This window comes from Peromyscus maniculatus, chromosome 13, assembly GCF_049852395.1.
Source record: "Peromyscus maniculatus bairdii isolate BWxNUB_F1_BW_parent chromosome 13, HU_Pman_BW_mat_3.1, whole genome shotgun sequence".
Classification (NCBI taxonomy): domain Eukaryota; kingdom Metazoa; phylum Chordata; class Mammalia; order Rodentia; family Cricetidae; genus Peromyscus; species Peromyscus maniculatus.
In genome coordinates, this window is record NC_134864.1 from 38722443 (window position 1) to 38738100 (window position 15658).

The window sequence follows — 15658 nt, forward strand, 5'->3', positions numbered from 1 at the left end:
TTTTGATTCTCTCCTTTAATCTGTTCTTGTGGCGTGTAAACAAACAGACACTGCTTTTAAGTCAGACTGGGAAACCCTACAGAGTAAAGGGGCACCAAGCGGCAGCAACAGACGCTGTGCGAGGTCTGGGATTTTGTTTTCCTCTAAAGACTGAGGTTAGGACAATTGGCGGACGGACAGCCCTCGGGCCTATGGGTCAAATAATTACACTGTGTTAACACTACCTCTCTGAGATTGGTGATCAAACCACGCTACTGCAACAGAGTGTCCTTGGTTTCAAGAAACAAACCCTGAAGAATTGACAGGGACAGAGCCATTGTGTCTGCAGAGTTTTCTCAAGCAGTCAAAGAGAGAGAACAAAAGTAGCAAAATGTTACCATTTGGAGCCTCGAGATGAAAGGGATAAGGGAAAGACTGCGGTTCTTGCAACTTCGCTATAACTCTGAAATTCTGTCAAAATAAAAAGTTAAAAACAGTACTATCTTAGCTCTGACTGGAATTAACTTATTAGATTTTTTTCATATGGTTCATTTGCAGTTTAGTCATTATATAATACCTTGGTTGAACTCAGAGTGCAGACAATTTAGTAGCCCTTGCTTCTATATTTGAGTTTGAGGTCTGGGGATTGGACCCAAGGCTTCAAGCATGCCCTGGAAACATTGTACCACTGGGCAGTCCCCTGGCCTCTATATTCGGTTTCATTTAAGCCCTTTCCCTCTTTACCCCCACATATTGCAGTGATTGAAGTTAAAATCGGGATAGTGTTTGCAGCATTGGGTATGATGAGAAGCCCAGATGGCCAGGCTTGCCCATAATCCCAGCATTTAGGAAGCAGAGGCAGAATGGTCCTCATTGAAGAGCAGCCTGGGCTACATAACGAAACCCTGTCTCACTGAAGCAAGGCAGGGCCACGTGTATGCACAGTTAAGCACACGCCCCTCCGAGGTGCTGCAAGAATTCCAGGACCAAGCGCAGACTGCACGGCTTCTCCACCCCCCTGGAGAAACCTTGCATTTTTGCTGCAGTGTGCTCAGACTTAACATCGCCATGACACTAACACTAGGAGTTTCCACTCTTGGGTCCTCTCAGCTCTTAAACCAAATTGGGCCCCGGGAACAGCTTTATTCTTGCCAGGGTGAAGCTTTTCTGGTGATCAAATGTTCCCAAACACCTCTACATCCAGCATCCAGCATTATGGAGTGTCTATCTTTCTGCCCAAATGCTCTCCGAAGAGGAAGAAGACAGAAGCATTCTATCCCATCATGCCTATGCACTGGATCTTGGGACTGTCACAAGCAGACTAGCCTGCAGGCTCTTCTCTGCCCCTAGTGGTGACATCTACCTTTAGCATGGAGTGAGCCACTTCATCAAGATATAGACATCTATCCTTGGTGTCCATGCAGTCAACACCAACTACCTATCCAGAGTCATGTATATGCCCATTGTCTTTAAGCACATAACCGTCATTTAAATGTGTAGATTGTCACATCCCCTTCCAAGCTCCCATCAAGAACAGCGGTTCTCAAGCTGTGGGTTGAAACCCCTTTGGAGTCATTTCCCAGGGGTTGCCTAAGACTGTCAGAAAACATAGATATTTATGCTATGATTTATAACAGTAGCAAAATTGTAGTTGTGAAGTTGTGATTAAAAATAATTTTAATGTTTGTGGGTCACCACAACATGAGGATAGTATTAAAGGATCGCAGCATTAGGAAGGTGAAGAACCACTGATTAAGAACTTCCCCCAGGCAAGGGACAGGGCTCTGAGTGAGTGGGGAGCCACCATTCAATTTTTCAGATCTGCTGATCTTAAAGTAGAGAGCAAATCCCCTCCCAGTCACCCACTAAACTTGTCAAGGAGCTGGACCCTCGCTAGTGTCCATAAACAGAACCTTAGAGGAAAGCCCACTGGGAAGGCAGAGGGAAGCCATTCCCCCTTTATGCATAGATGTGTTTAGCTGTGAAGTTTTTAATGCTTTGAATACATTCAGCTAATAATAGTCCCCTAAATTACCAGATAAATACATACACTGCCTTTGAATTTGAAAAACATGTATTTCCAAACACACACTCCCACAAATTGATTTTTTTTAAAACACTGATAGAGATGTTCCGATTCCTTAAATGTTGGCTTATTGAGTTGTTTGTCTGCTTGGTTGCTTCTCGTGGAGCAATGCTTCACTGAGAAGGAAGATCATTTCCCCCGCGGCTGTCTTCTAAGACCGACAAGCAGCTAGGTGGATTGAAATAGCATTCATTCCCAGCATCACAGACAATAATCTAGAAGATGCGAAACCAGTCTGAAAGAACAAAGGAAATGTTTCTTGTCTTTGTCCCAATGCTGAAGATGGATCTGCCTTCCAGTTTTAAAACCTATTGTTCTAGCCTGATTGGATTCAAGAGCCCTGCGCTGCCTTGAAACAGACACATGGCAGCAAGGGCTTTAACTGAACACACACACACACACACACACACACACACACACACACACTCCTATGATCAGATTCCGGGGCTCGGGTTCTTTCTTCCCCTCTGAACTTGCCTGTGGTCCTGGAGGTGGTCCTCTTCCCTGCATGACCCCTGAACGGATGAGGAAGAACTGCCTTGGCAGAAAGCTCCTGCTCCATTCCTAACCACAGCCCCTTGCAGCTCAGCAGGACTCACTGGGAGCCTCCAATGACCAAATCTCTACCCTCTACCAATAATGAATCTGTTCCCAAGAAGAAGCCTGTGGTAGCATTTAGAACATTCCAGAAACTGAAGTCAATCAATGAAGACAAAATGACTCTTGGTTCTGATCCTAAAGCCACCTTGCTGTCACACTGAGCCGGCCTGGTTCCAGGACCTTCCCCTGGCTGTGAAAAGGCACCTTCCCCCTTCATCCTCAGATGCCAGAGGTGAAGAAGGACTCGCAGAGGCCACACCCACACTCCTGAGCACACATATGCTGAGGCTGACATTTTCTAGCTCACGTAAAGAAGCACTTGATGAGGCTGTGGCTTGTCGGGCATCTGCTAAGTGGCTGCCGTCATCTTATAGGCAGCCACACCTCTGTGGTCTAGAAGATTCCCCAAGAGCAGGGAACACATCAGTGGGCCTAGCAGTGCTAAGCATTGGAGGGACCAAGGAACTAATCCTAGCTGGCACTGTGCAGTAGTTATTCAGCATTTGCCGACACAGCAAGGTGATGAATCTCAAGTATTCTGCCATTTATTGCAGTGTGGTGCTGATACTTCCTTTCTTTTCTAGTTTTAAGACTGTGTGTGTGTGTGTGTGTGTGTGTGTGTGTGTGTGTGTGTGTGTGTGTGTGTGTGTGTGTTCTGGAAAGATTTGTAAAATTATTACAAATATGAAACAGTGTTGCATGTGACATTTTTTGTTCTAGTATCATTTCTGTTGCTGTGAGAAAACATCCTAACAAAAACAACTTAGGGGGGAAAAGGATTTACTTGAGCTCACAATTCCAGTTTAGAGCCTATGAGTGCAGGGAGGCCAAGGCAGCATGAATTTAAAACAGCTTTTCACATCATAGCTACAGTCAAAAGCAGAGAGAAATCAATTCATGCATGCTTACTAGTGCTTAGCTCACTTTCTGCATGCTTAGACAGTCCAGGACCCAAACCCAGGGAATGGTACCACTCACAGTGGACTGGCTCCTCCCATATCAATTAATGTAACCAAGACAGCCCCCACCATACACTCACAAGCCAAACTGATACAGGAAATCCTTTATTGAGTTGTTTTTTTTTTTTTTTTTAACCCAAGTGATTGTGTCAAGTTGGCAGTGAACACTAATGATCTTGCCATATGACGACTCTTAGACAGTGAAGAACAGGTCAAGAGTTTAACAAGATGGCCCGGGTTGAATTTCTAACTCCATATTAACTGCAGGTCTCCTCTTCAGCTTTGTCAAATAACTTCCCCTTCCTGGTCCTGTTTCACCATCTATGAAACAAAAAGTTGAAGCAAATCAGTTCTTGGTCCTAGCCCACATCAACAGCCAGAATCCAAGCCACACAAACACACAAAGCAAAATGTGTATTTTTTTTGTAAAAGGCTACACTCTAAAATAATAAAGAATAATAAATAATAAAGACATGATTCATTTTTCATGGCGCTATTTCCTCAAAACTAGATATGCCCTTATAGCCTGCTTTGCCATTAACAAGTCCGTTTCAACACATTGTTTCCAGAACAAGATTTTACACAAACCATTTATAGACAGTGTCTTTGCTGCAAGTAGGCTAACAGTCTCACATCTACATGTATCTGTGTGCAGATATGCTTGAACACACACACACACACACACACACACACACACACGTGCGCGCATGCATGCATGCATGCACACACACATGCACACACACACACATACTCCTCATTGATCTTCATAGATACTAATGCTCAAATAGACAAGGCAAACAGATGAGGGTGCTTTGATATATATATGAAGCACCACCCCCACAAATATTCATCTCCATTATATTTAAAGCCTCTTTCAATTTGAGAAAACTGAAACATTTGGAGGGGGAAAGGAATCACTTAATAACAAGGGCTCTTCGGCGACCAGGAAGGCAGGTCACCTGACCTGATGACAGCTCATGCTCTGTGATGATGACTGCTAGACCTTGACATCCAAATCAATCATAAGGTCTAATATTTCGCCCATTGGTGTTGTTTCAAAATGGAATATTCGACTGGCAGTTCGGCTTTGCTTAGAGGCTGCGTAAGATCTCAGCTTAGTCCCTATGCATTAAAACCTTTCTTCTTCTGCCTTCTGTCATGGTAATCGTCAGTACTAAGGCAGAAGCATGGGGATCACAAGTTCAAGGCCAGCCTGGCCTATAGAGTAAGATCCTGTCTCCAAACAGAGTACGTTTTATACCATATTTGTCACTTGAGGTGGACAAATGTTAAATTTCACATTCTTGAACCACATTCCGTAACTCCTGTGTACCAGCCATTTGCTCACAATTCTGTTTAAATTTCTTTTTAATTAAGCTGTAGACACAAATTCAACCTTCAGCTTGTTATTTCAATAATAATCATAACAATTAACCCATAAGTGTTTTTATCACTGACAATTATTAAATAATAACGTGTGTGCTCATTAACATAATAAGTCTCATTAATTGCATGCTGTCTCACAATGAGATTAACCTGTGATCAGACAGAAAGTATAGGTTGAAGCAGAATCAGAGAACAGCTTTGGAACTGGCTGGGCAAATTGTCAAAAAGTTAGGCTTCACAAGGTAGGGGTAGGAGTTGAGGAAGTGAAGGAGACACAATGTCAAAGCATAGAGTAACAACATCAATTAAAACACGAAGTGTACGAAAAGTGTTGATGTAGCTTTGAAAAATAGGATGTTAGGTATGGTGGTTTGAGTAAGAATGACCCTGTGGACTCATACATATGAGTGTTTGGTCCCCAGTTAAGGAGCTGTTTGGGAAGGATTAGGAGGTGTGGCCTTGGTGAAGGAGGTGTGTCAGTGGGGACAGGCTTTGAAGTTTCAAAAGCCCACACTATTCCTACTTAGATCTTTCTCTGTCTCATTCTTGCAGATCAGATACAAGCTCTTAGCTACTGCTCCAACACCATGCCTGCCTGCCTGCCTGCCTGCTGCCATGATCCCTGGCATGTTTGTTGGTGGTCTTGGACTCACACTTTGAAACTGTAAGCCCCCATTAAATGCTTTCTTTTATAAGTTGCCTTGGTATGGTGTTTTATCACAGCAAGGGAAAAGTAACTAAGATATTAGGAAAATATTACTAGCTGAAGATTTTAGGAATGATCTTAGAGACAAAACTTTGATCTTCAGTGTGACAGAAAATTCTGGAACCCATATATAATATTGGTTTGCTGCTAACTCTGGGGTGTTATATCTTAGTCCATTCAGTTGCTATAACAAAATGCTTTGGGCTTGATAACTCAAAAGCAATAGAATTGTAAGAGCTGAGAGTGCGACTCAATGGGAGAGCATTTGCAAGGCTCCTGACTTCCTTCCCTATGATCATGGAAAACTTAGACAATAGAATGCTATTGTTTGTAGCTCTGGAGGCTGGGAAGTTCAAAATTAAGGTATTTAAAAAATTTCAATATCTAGTAAAGATTTGCACTCCGCTTCCAAGTGTGTCTTCATGTGGTAGAAGCAACAAGCAGGCGCCTTGATAGGGCTCCAGTTGTATTCACGGTGGCAAATCACTTCCCTAAGACCCAATCCATTAATACCATCTCACTGGGAATAAAGTGTGTCAACATGAGAATCTGGGGGAGACTTTCTTCAGCCACAATATACTGATACTGAATATTCTGAAGCTAGATCACAAGTGCTTATCTTTTGGTATATTTCCTCTTCATCGTTTTCCTGCATTCCTCTGTGCACGTGCACGTGCATGTGTGTGCATGCGTGCATGTGCATGTGCATGTCCTACCTTTTCCTTGGCCTTCTGATCTCCGGTCTCTTGTATCTCAGTAGTCACATTACTTACCACATACTTTCGTTAATTGATTTGCCCCTCCACCCTGTGAGGATAGAATTAGGTTGACCAGTTGTACCTACTCCCTCCCTTATTTCCACCTTGATATTTGAGTTCAATACTAACATTCCTGGGCCTCAGAAGACGCCACCCACTGTGCTCTCTAAAGGTTGACAGGCTTAGAGGTGAACAGGATGGGTCCATGAATACGTCTCTGACCGCCACTGTTTTCAAGAGTTTAGTGTTTCCTCCGGCATCTGGAGTAAGTTCCAAGCTCCTTGGTCCTGCCCTTCAGAGTTCTCCACAATTCATCCTCAAACCATTTTATGGCCACTTACACCACCCACAGTGGGGTGGGTTAGCATTATATTATTTCAATACGTTGTTTCTAGAACCTCTTTCTCCTTCTTCTCCAAGTCAGTTGACCATTTTCAACGGACTCTTCTTTCTTCCTCATACTTTGGATGTACTCTTCTGTCACTGTGAATAGACTCTGTAGTCAGTAATTCCTCTATCTGCAGGTCTTACGGGTCCTGCTTCTGCCGTTGATGGTCGCTCCTGCTCTCATGGGTGGTGCCTCGCTTCCTCAGAGGCCTTGCTATCTGTGTGCAAGCTCACCTGCATTAGAACACTGCGGGGGAGTCACGTCACACACACACACACACACACGGATACAGGTATCGGGTGGTTTGCTCCTCCAGGAAGGGAAAGCATCTCCTGCTTTCAGACATCCAGGGGCACTGCCAACTTGAAAGGACTTTAAACCTCATTCTTGTGACCTTCAGCCCTTCCACAGGATGAGGACCCTGGCCCCAACTCTGCAAAAGCCTGGCTTGCCCTGTCAGTTCTCAAGAAAGAACTTTTCCCTTATCCAGGTCAAAGCTGGAATAGCACATTCCTTTGCTCCGTTTGAATGATTTCATTCCTCGTTCACACTTTCATTGTGCACAGTGTCCTCTTGGTATCCTGAAGTTTAGGGGAGACATTACAACCCAGCTCCTTATTGGTCCTGAGTGTTATGTCGCCTGCATCCCCCCACACACACCCTCCCCTTTCCCCTTGTCCTACGGTGGTCATTGAGATCAGAAGATCTGGCCAGCTACTACCATCAGCTCCTTTGGTACTGTCCCAGCCCTCTGGGTTGTTCGTTGTTTCTGTTTCCAGTGTGTTTGATGTCCCTGACAATTACCTTTCCTTTCTCTCTAATCTAGCCATACATTGAAGAGATTTCATTTCTATTTTATGCAACATTTCTGCCTGCTTCGGCATAGGATTTCAAAATGTCAAACTCACAATAGTGCACAAAACAAAAAGCCTGTGATAGACAGTGTCTTTCAGCTGTGTCTCTTACTCTGAAAGCCTTGCCATAGCTAGAGTCATTTTGCTGCAGAGGGTAACAGCAAGGCATTTTGGGATTGTAGCTCTGTACATCCTTGGCCCAGGGACTCAACTTCTTGCTGCAGTGCTCCAGAGCAGGAGTATATTTTATATATTATACATTATATTACCTAATATATTATATATACATATAAAATATTTTAAAACTAAAATGCCAAAGAGTAAACATCTGGGGTCTCCTTAGGCCATCCAGTCTCCATTCACAACTACTCTGACATATACGAGCAGCCATCCAGCTTACATAAACACATGAGTGCAAGTGTGAACCAATAAGATTTTACTCTTATATGCTGGAATTTGAATTTTACACAGTTTTCACATCATCAATCGTTATTCTTCTCTGTGTTTTTGAGATTTCTTTTCATGTGCAGGGGTGTTCTGCCTGAATGTATGTCTGTATGTGTGCACCATGACTGTGCACCATGAGTGTGCAATGCCCACAGAGACCAGAAAAAAAAAAATATCAGATCCCCTTAGAATTGGAGTTACAGATGGTTGTGAGCTACTGTGTGGGTGCTGGGAATCAAATCCTCTGCAAGAGCAGTCACTGTTCCAAACTGTTGAGCCATCTCTCCACCCCTGAAACATTATTCTTTAAAAAAAAAAAATTAACCACTTAAAAATGGAAACGTTACGGGCTATAGAGATGGTCCAGCAGATGAAGTGTCTGCCATGTGAGTGGAGTTTGGATCTCCTGCATGAGTGTGGAAAGTGGGGTATGGTGAAATAGGCCTACGGTCCTAGCACTGAGAAGACAGATGCCTGGAGCTCACCTACCAGCTTGTCTTACCCAGTTGGCGAAATCCAAGTTCAGTGAAAAGGAACTTTGTCTTAAAAAACAGAGCGGAGAGCTTTTGCGTGTAACCAATGTTGATTTCTGTCCTTCTTTCATGTATATATTATGTGTGCAAGTACACACACGGACACACAGACACACAGACATATGCACACACAGAGAGACAAACACACAGACATGCACACAGAGATATATATATATACATACACACATACACACACACACTTGCAACATATACAATCAAAGTAAAAATAAATGTAAAATTCATTCTTGTCCCATGAGCTACACAAAAATACGCAGCAGGCTCGAACTTGGTATGTTCCAGAGTGGGACTCTGTTCAAGACCATCAGCAATTAGGGGATGTGTATCAGAACCATCTGTGAAACATCTTTAAAACAACAATGCTCTACCCCACTTTAGACCTATCATTCAAAAAGTGCTACTGAAGGAACCCAAGAATAATGGAATTAATCCATGGAGTCTATCTAGTGAGCAAAGGAATTTATTTGGGGGTTAACTCACAAGACAGAATAAAGGAATCTGTCGCAGGATCTTAGAGGGTGAGGCGCAGTCCAATGCTGTTCTCCGGCAAGCTCTGTCCTGGTCTGTTCCAGCCTCCAAAACCATGAGGTAGCAAAGAAGAGAATGTGTATTGCATCCCAGGTCTTAAGGGCACCCCAGTGGCCATGCCCCAAAGGCATGTACCTCAAGGTCAGAGGCAGGTCTAACAGTTACCTGCTACCTCACCAGGATCAGTACTTCAGGGTATGGCTCAAACAACCACCCACTACACACGATTGTCTTATAAAAGTTTACACTACACAGGTAATTCTGATAAGCATCCTATATTGGTCCACTTTTCATGGCAACAACAAAATACCAGAGGCTGGGTACTTTATAAAGAAAAAAGGTTTATGTAGTTTAACTTGGAAGCTGATGAAAGTCCAAACAGTATGGTGCCAACTCTGGTGCAGGTACACCTGACTGTAGCACACCACAGCAGATGTCACCATGGTGCATGCCAGCAGGAGAGATCACATGCCAAGACAGGAAGTCAAAAACGCAACCTTCTTGCAGAACTAATCAGGGTCCCATGAGACGTACCTTAAATCCCTTCCTAGGGTAGTCCCTTTCATGACCCAATAAGCTCTCAGTAGACACCAACCATTAAAGGCCCCATCACCTCTTAATATTACTATACTGGAAGAACAATACCTCTCAACACATGAATCTTTGGGGGGTCACAATTAAGAGACTGATAGATAAACCACAATTTAGGATAGCATAATTCATTTTTATAGATTTCGCTTTTGCTTGGTCTTCAGAGGGATCTCCAACCAACACAGTCTGTTGTCCATCGTCACCTCATTTCTCTGACTCCAAACCAAGTCGCTAACTCCCTAGTCAGAAACTCATCACCGCGCAAAAATAAATCCCTGAATAAAAAGGACCATAAGATACTGCAGGCCAACAAAAACACACCCACACACAAACTAATGTTTGATGAAGAAGACATCACAAATCAAAAAGGAGAAGGAATTCATCAGAAAAAAAAATAGTTCTGGAATTTGGAAACAAAAACATTTTGCATCCCTATCTCACACCACTCACGGAAATAAAGACCAGATGCACTAAAGGGTAAAATGTGAAAGAATTAAGCCAGAGGAAGAAACTGAAAAGCAATTGAAGCAAATGTTTGTCAAATCTCTGGAGTGAAAAGGAATTTCCGAGCTTAAAAGCTTAGAAAAAGCCGCAAAGTAAAGCTCCGCGGACTTAATGGCATAAAAACTGTAAACCTGTAAATAATGAGATAAAGGAACTGAGGTAAAGAGGTAAACTGAGAAGTACATTTGCATAGCTGAGAAATCGGACTGGCTAACAAAACACAGGAAACAGAGAAGCTAAGTAGTAATCAAAAAAAAAATCCAAGTTAATCCATAATAGCATAGCTCATCTGTCCATTCAGGAAAGAGTCTCATGTCTGACAGGCCCCCCGCCAAGCAGCAAAAATGCACGTGTCCCAAGGTTGATATCTGTAGCCTGGGATGGCAGAAAAGTAAGGAAGATTGAGATGAGGTTTCTAAACATGCTCTCTGCTCTCCGACCGACTGTGTGACATTCCAGAGGACGGATCTAAAAGCATCCAAGCTGAAGCAGTGTCCAAGATCATGAGGCTTTTGCAGATTCCACTCACAAATGCCATAAAGTAACTCAGACACACACTATATTAAATGGAAAGGTGAAAAATGAAGCTGTACAAATTCTAGGTCACAATTAAGGAAATTCAATTACATGAAATTTTAATTAACCTCTGCATAAGTGGGGAAGATTAAAAAGAAATACACAAAACATTAGCAGTGTTTGTACCAATGCGTAGCTTGGCTCTTTTGTTTCAGATTTTGCTTAGTAAGATTTATTATACAGAGCCGGGGAGATGGCTCAGTGGTAAGGGCTCTTCCTGCTCCTGCAGAGAACCCAGTGTAGGTTCTCAGCACCCATGCGGCATCTCACAACTCTCTGTGTGACTCCTCTTCCTGGAGATCCAATGTCCTCTCCTGGCCTCCACAAGAACACACACACAGACACACAGACACACACACACACACACACACACACAAATAAATAAATAAATAAAATATGAATAAATGCATACTGTGGGATGTCTTTCTGTACGCTGTGAATATATATTGTTCCCATTGGTTAATAAATAAGCTGCTTTGGCCTATGGTAAGGTAGCTTAGAGGCAGGTGGGAAATCCAAGCAGAAAGACAGGAAAGAGACAGGCATGAAGAGGAGATGTCAGCCAGCCGCCCAAGGAGCAACAAGATGCCAGCAGACTGGTAACACCACTGACACAAGGCAACATATAGATTAATAGAAATGAGTTAATTTAAGATGAAAGAGCTAGCTAGCAAGAAGCCTGAGCCATAGGCCATGCAGTTGATAATTAATATAAGCCTCTGTGTGTTTACTTGGGACCAAGAGGCTGTGGGACCGGGTGGGACACAGGAAACCTTCTGACAACAAATGTGATTGCAATATGCTTACCTTTTCTAAAAGATAGCTTTGTAGGAGAAATCCTCATTTCGGAATTGGAATGTGGGGGGCTGGTGAAATGGCTTAGCAGGTAAAGTGCTTGCTGCCAACCCGAGTTCAATCCCCAGGACCCATATGAAGAGCAAAGAGAACCAACCAACCTCCACTAGTTGTCCTCTGACCTCCATACACACACCATGGCAAGCTTGCACCCACATGCGTACATGCACACACGCACACTTAATCAATAAATAAGACATAGCAGAAAATTTGGAATGTGGTGAGCCAGCAGAATGGAAACGGTAGTATTTCAAGATCCATATTTTGGAAAATCTACGTTGGAAATCCTGATGACAGTAAGTCACGTGGCAAAAATCCCAGAGCACAAAGCTGAGAGTTAAGGATTACCTCTGTCCTGTGTTTCCTTTGCACTCATTATATTATCGAGCCTATAAAGTAAATAGCCACCACTATCACTGATAACTAAGTGAAGCCTAATTGTGCGGTTTTAGTCTCAATTAAAATAGTGAGAAATGTGAGAAGCTTTCCAACAGTCTCCCAGATAAATACCAATCTAAATGCACAGTCTTCTATTGGAAACTGTTTAACATTGCCTTAGCTTTCTGGAAATCTCTGCACATGGATCGTAAGCATCTCAGACACTTAGATGTACCATCCTCCTTTGTCAAAGCTCCATGCAGTTCCCATTTGTTAAAGGACACTTGAGTTTTAAGACAATGTGCAATTCTTTAAATGACAATGGCGTCCACTTTGAGCAGCCAAGCCAAATCTGCCACCAGCCCTTTGTCTTCTATCAAGTTCTTAAGAATAAGCTCTAGTTTACAGGGCCTAGAAGAACTGGAAAATAATCACAAGATCTTCCCTAAAATATTAAAGAATGCCCCACATCCCCACCCTCACCTGACCAGTATCTACTCGAACATAGAGAAACAGCTGCCCCTACGTAAAAGGTCACTCACTCTCTTTCCTTAAGCTCTGGATTTGGTTTTTGAGACGGTCCCTTTTTGTATTTGTAGCAAAGTCTGACCTTGAACTCAGGCAGGGGCTCAGCATCCCAATCATTGGGATATCTCTGCTCGAAGGGCAACATTGTAAGAGTGCGTGTGCACGTGCGTGTGCGTGTGCGTGCGTGCGTGCGTGCGTGCGTGCGTGCGTGCGTGTGTGTGTGTGTGTGTGTGTGTGTGTGTGTGTGTGTGTGATTCTCCCCCTCTCTTCCTCCCTAGTGCTGGGATTACAGATGTGTAATCTGGCTTTATACATGGTTGTCAGGGAACTAAACTCAGGTCCTTACACCATCTCCCCTGTCCCTAAAGACAGTATTATGATAGGATTCTGCACTATCTAGCTTCTGGCTTCTTTTATTGAGGCCACACAAACCCTCTCAGCTTCCTGGAGGGGGATGCGTTTCTCCGGGTAGCCCCGATTGAAATGGCCTTGCATGCAGACTGATGAACATTGCTACAAATGCCATGTGGAGTCACAGTCAGGTCTTCCCAGAGACCGTGCTTTAGGGCTTTGCAAAGTGAGGGACTGTCCATTACAGCAGGGCACTTAGGCCTTCAAAACGCTCATTTCTTCTTATGAGACAATAAAATACTTGGTGCCGCAGCAGCAGGTGAGAGCAGAACACGTCTTAAATATCTGACCTGAAGTGCCAAAGATGCTTAATAATCTTTAAAGTTACCAACAATATTGTTTCGCCCGTTACCAGGATGTTGTAAAATGTCCTAATTAGTCTTTATGTTAATGCCGACACCTCCACAGCACATAAAAAGCACTTTTAATTTTTAAAAGGACAGCTCTGGTTGGTTTGATTTTTATCTCTAATTGGCCTATAATGTCTATCCCTCTGGCGCTCCAGACAGGCAAACATTAATTTAACAAGGAACTCATACACCATGGGAGACCAGAGAATCAAGGGAGGAAAAGAAGGCTCCTGCATTCTGGACATGTAATTGGCTCCATTTGCTTTTACCTCCTGGAAGGTGCTAAACAAGCTTGTCCACTGCTCAAACAGGGGACCTTCGGATGCAGCTGCTTCCTGGGGACCTTCTAAGGCCATTCATTCCACCAAGCGCCTGTGTAACACAGCCAAGATTCATCAAACTCTTCAGACCCACCTCAGTAAGTGTCCCAGGAGAAGCCTCATGGGAGACCCAGAATTTGTGGCAGTCTGGTGTACATTACCAAGAAACTGAGCCCAGGGGAACCAGAGAGCTAAACCAAGACCAAGAGACCTGTGGTCTTATACCAGTCACTCATCTTTCCTAGGAGCTCTTCCTCTACGGGAAAATGATAAAGACTACTCACTAATCTCAGACGCCCTTTCTAGGTTTCAGACACCAGGATTTACTAGTGGGCACAGCTCTGCCAGCAGCATGGATGAGGAGTCCTGGACCCTGCCAGCAGAGGCTGGCTCAGGCCACTAGGAACTGTCAACTCCTCAGCAGCATCCAATCTGATGCTAAAAACGCTGCCTCAGCCCAGCTTCCACCAGGCTACCCAGGACATTTCAGAAGAGCTGAGAGCCAAGTGGCTGAGTGAAGATGGCTAAAAATGCAGGCTTGCCTAGCCTCTACCTAAAGAAACAGATTTGGGATTTCAGGATATCAAGATTCTGGCTCAGTGGTGCCAACTGTTTCACTTCTGAGCGGGGAGCTTTTACGGTGCATCCTCTGAGTCAAAGAAATACAAACCGAGAATTGGATCTTCATGTCATTCCTCGAGCTACATGTGAGTCTGTATGTATTCAGAGCAAGCCTCGATGATTCCTGTGGCAATGGGGACACGACAGGGTGGACGCTACGTTATTGACCCCAGGTGATTCCAGTTGTTGAATAATGATCCACTTCCCTGCTTCCCCCTTCCAAGCCCCATCCTCCTCAATGAGCTGTTGGCAAAGAAAGCTGGGGCTGAGTGGAATAACACGGCTGTTGAAAAGCTTTTTTCTTCCCAAACCAAGAAAACCATGACAATCTTTTATTTATATTTCCAGCGCTTTAAGTTGGAGTACCAAGGGCAATGGCGCTGCCATCTCCCTAAACACCCTCTGTCGTAACAGTGCCACTGCCAGGCGTCACGCACAGCTCATCAACAAGTCCAAAGGGGCAGGAACCAGGCCACGGAAGTTGTCGTCTTGCACGCTGGCGACTCAAAACGAAACATGCTTCCAGAGCTTGATGTACTGTCATTGAAAGAATAGATCTCCAGCCAGTTTCACTGAGAATCTGCAAAATCAATCATGCTGTTAAGTGCATTACCACCACCATACACACACACACACACACACACACACACACACACACACACACACACACCAGTGTATTTTTTAACTCCAGTATTCTGAGGTCTGAAATGAAACACAAATACAGTGAAGAAACTGTGAGCCAAATTTTCACTTAAGTCTCAACAATGGCTCCACTCAACTTTCAACCGCTCTCCTCCATTCACGGTCCCCCTTAGCCCAGACTCCAATTAACTACAAGAGGAAGAGAGGAATATACATTAGAGCAGCGGTTGGGACTAAACATTTTCTTTGTACAACCTTGGATGACACCCTAGCCTTTTCCTGATGAGAGTGGCTACCTCTGTGCTCCTTTCTCGGCCATATGGTAACCATCAATCTTAACTTCACATTTAAATTCCTTTTGTTCTATACAGGGTCCACTCCGATCACAACTGAAAACACAATATAGGATTTGTTGATTTGACTTTCAGCCACCAAGCTCTGAGAGAAATAGTTCTTACACAGAAAAGCGGACTTCTTTCAATGGTACAGCCATTATTGCCTCCATAAACAGAAGTCAAATAGTGAGCTGCCTGTGGAGTTACGTGGGAATCCTTAAGTTATGGGCGGCCAATTTGCATGGCCATCATCCACTTAGCTTTAAGTCACCACATGGGGGGGGGCTTCAAAGAGGGTGACACCC

The 15658-nt window shown here is 43.8% G+C and overlaps 1 long non-coding RNA gene across 3 annotated transcripts in view; it reads right to left on the bottom strand.

The window, feature by feature from the left end:
• Nucleotides 1–3754: 3754 nt before the first annotated feature.
• The window catches only part of LOC107399464 (uncharacterized), a 53107-nt gene continuing 41203 nt past the window's right edge, over nt 3755–15658 (bottom strand). For 2 of the 3 annotated variants that reach the window (XR_013044066.1, XR_013044067.1), the window contains one exon: nt 14693–14956. This is a non-coding gene — a long non-coding RNA (uncharacterized LOC107399464). Of the gene's footprint in view, nt 3946–14692; nt 14957–15658 lie in introns of those variants that run through there. The other variant, XR_001576099.3, reaches the window with a different exon arrangement.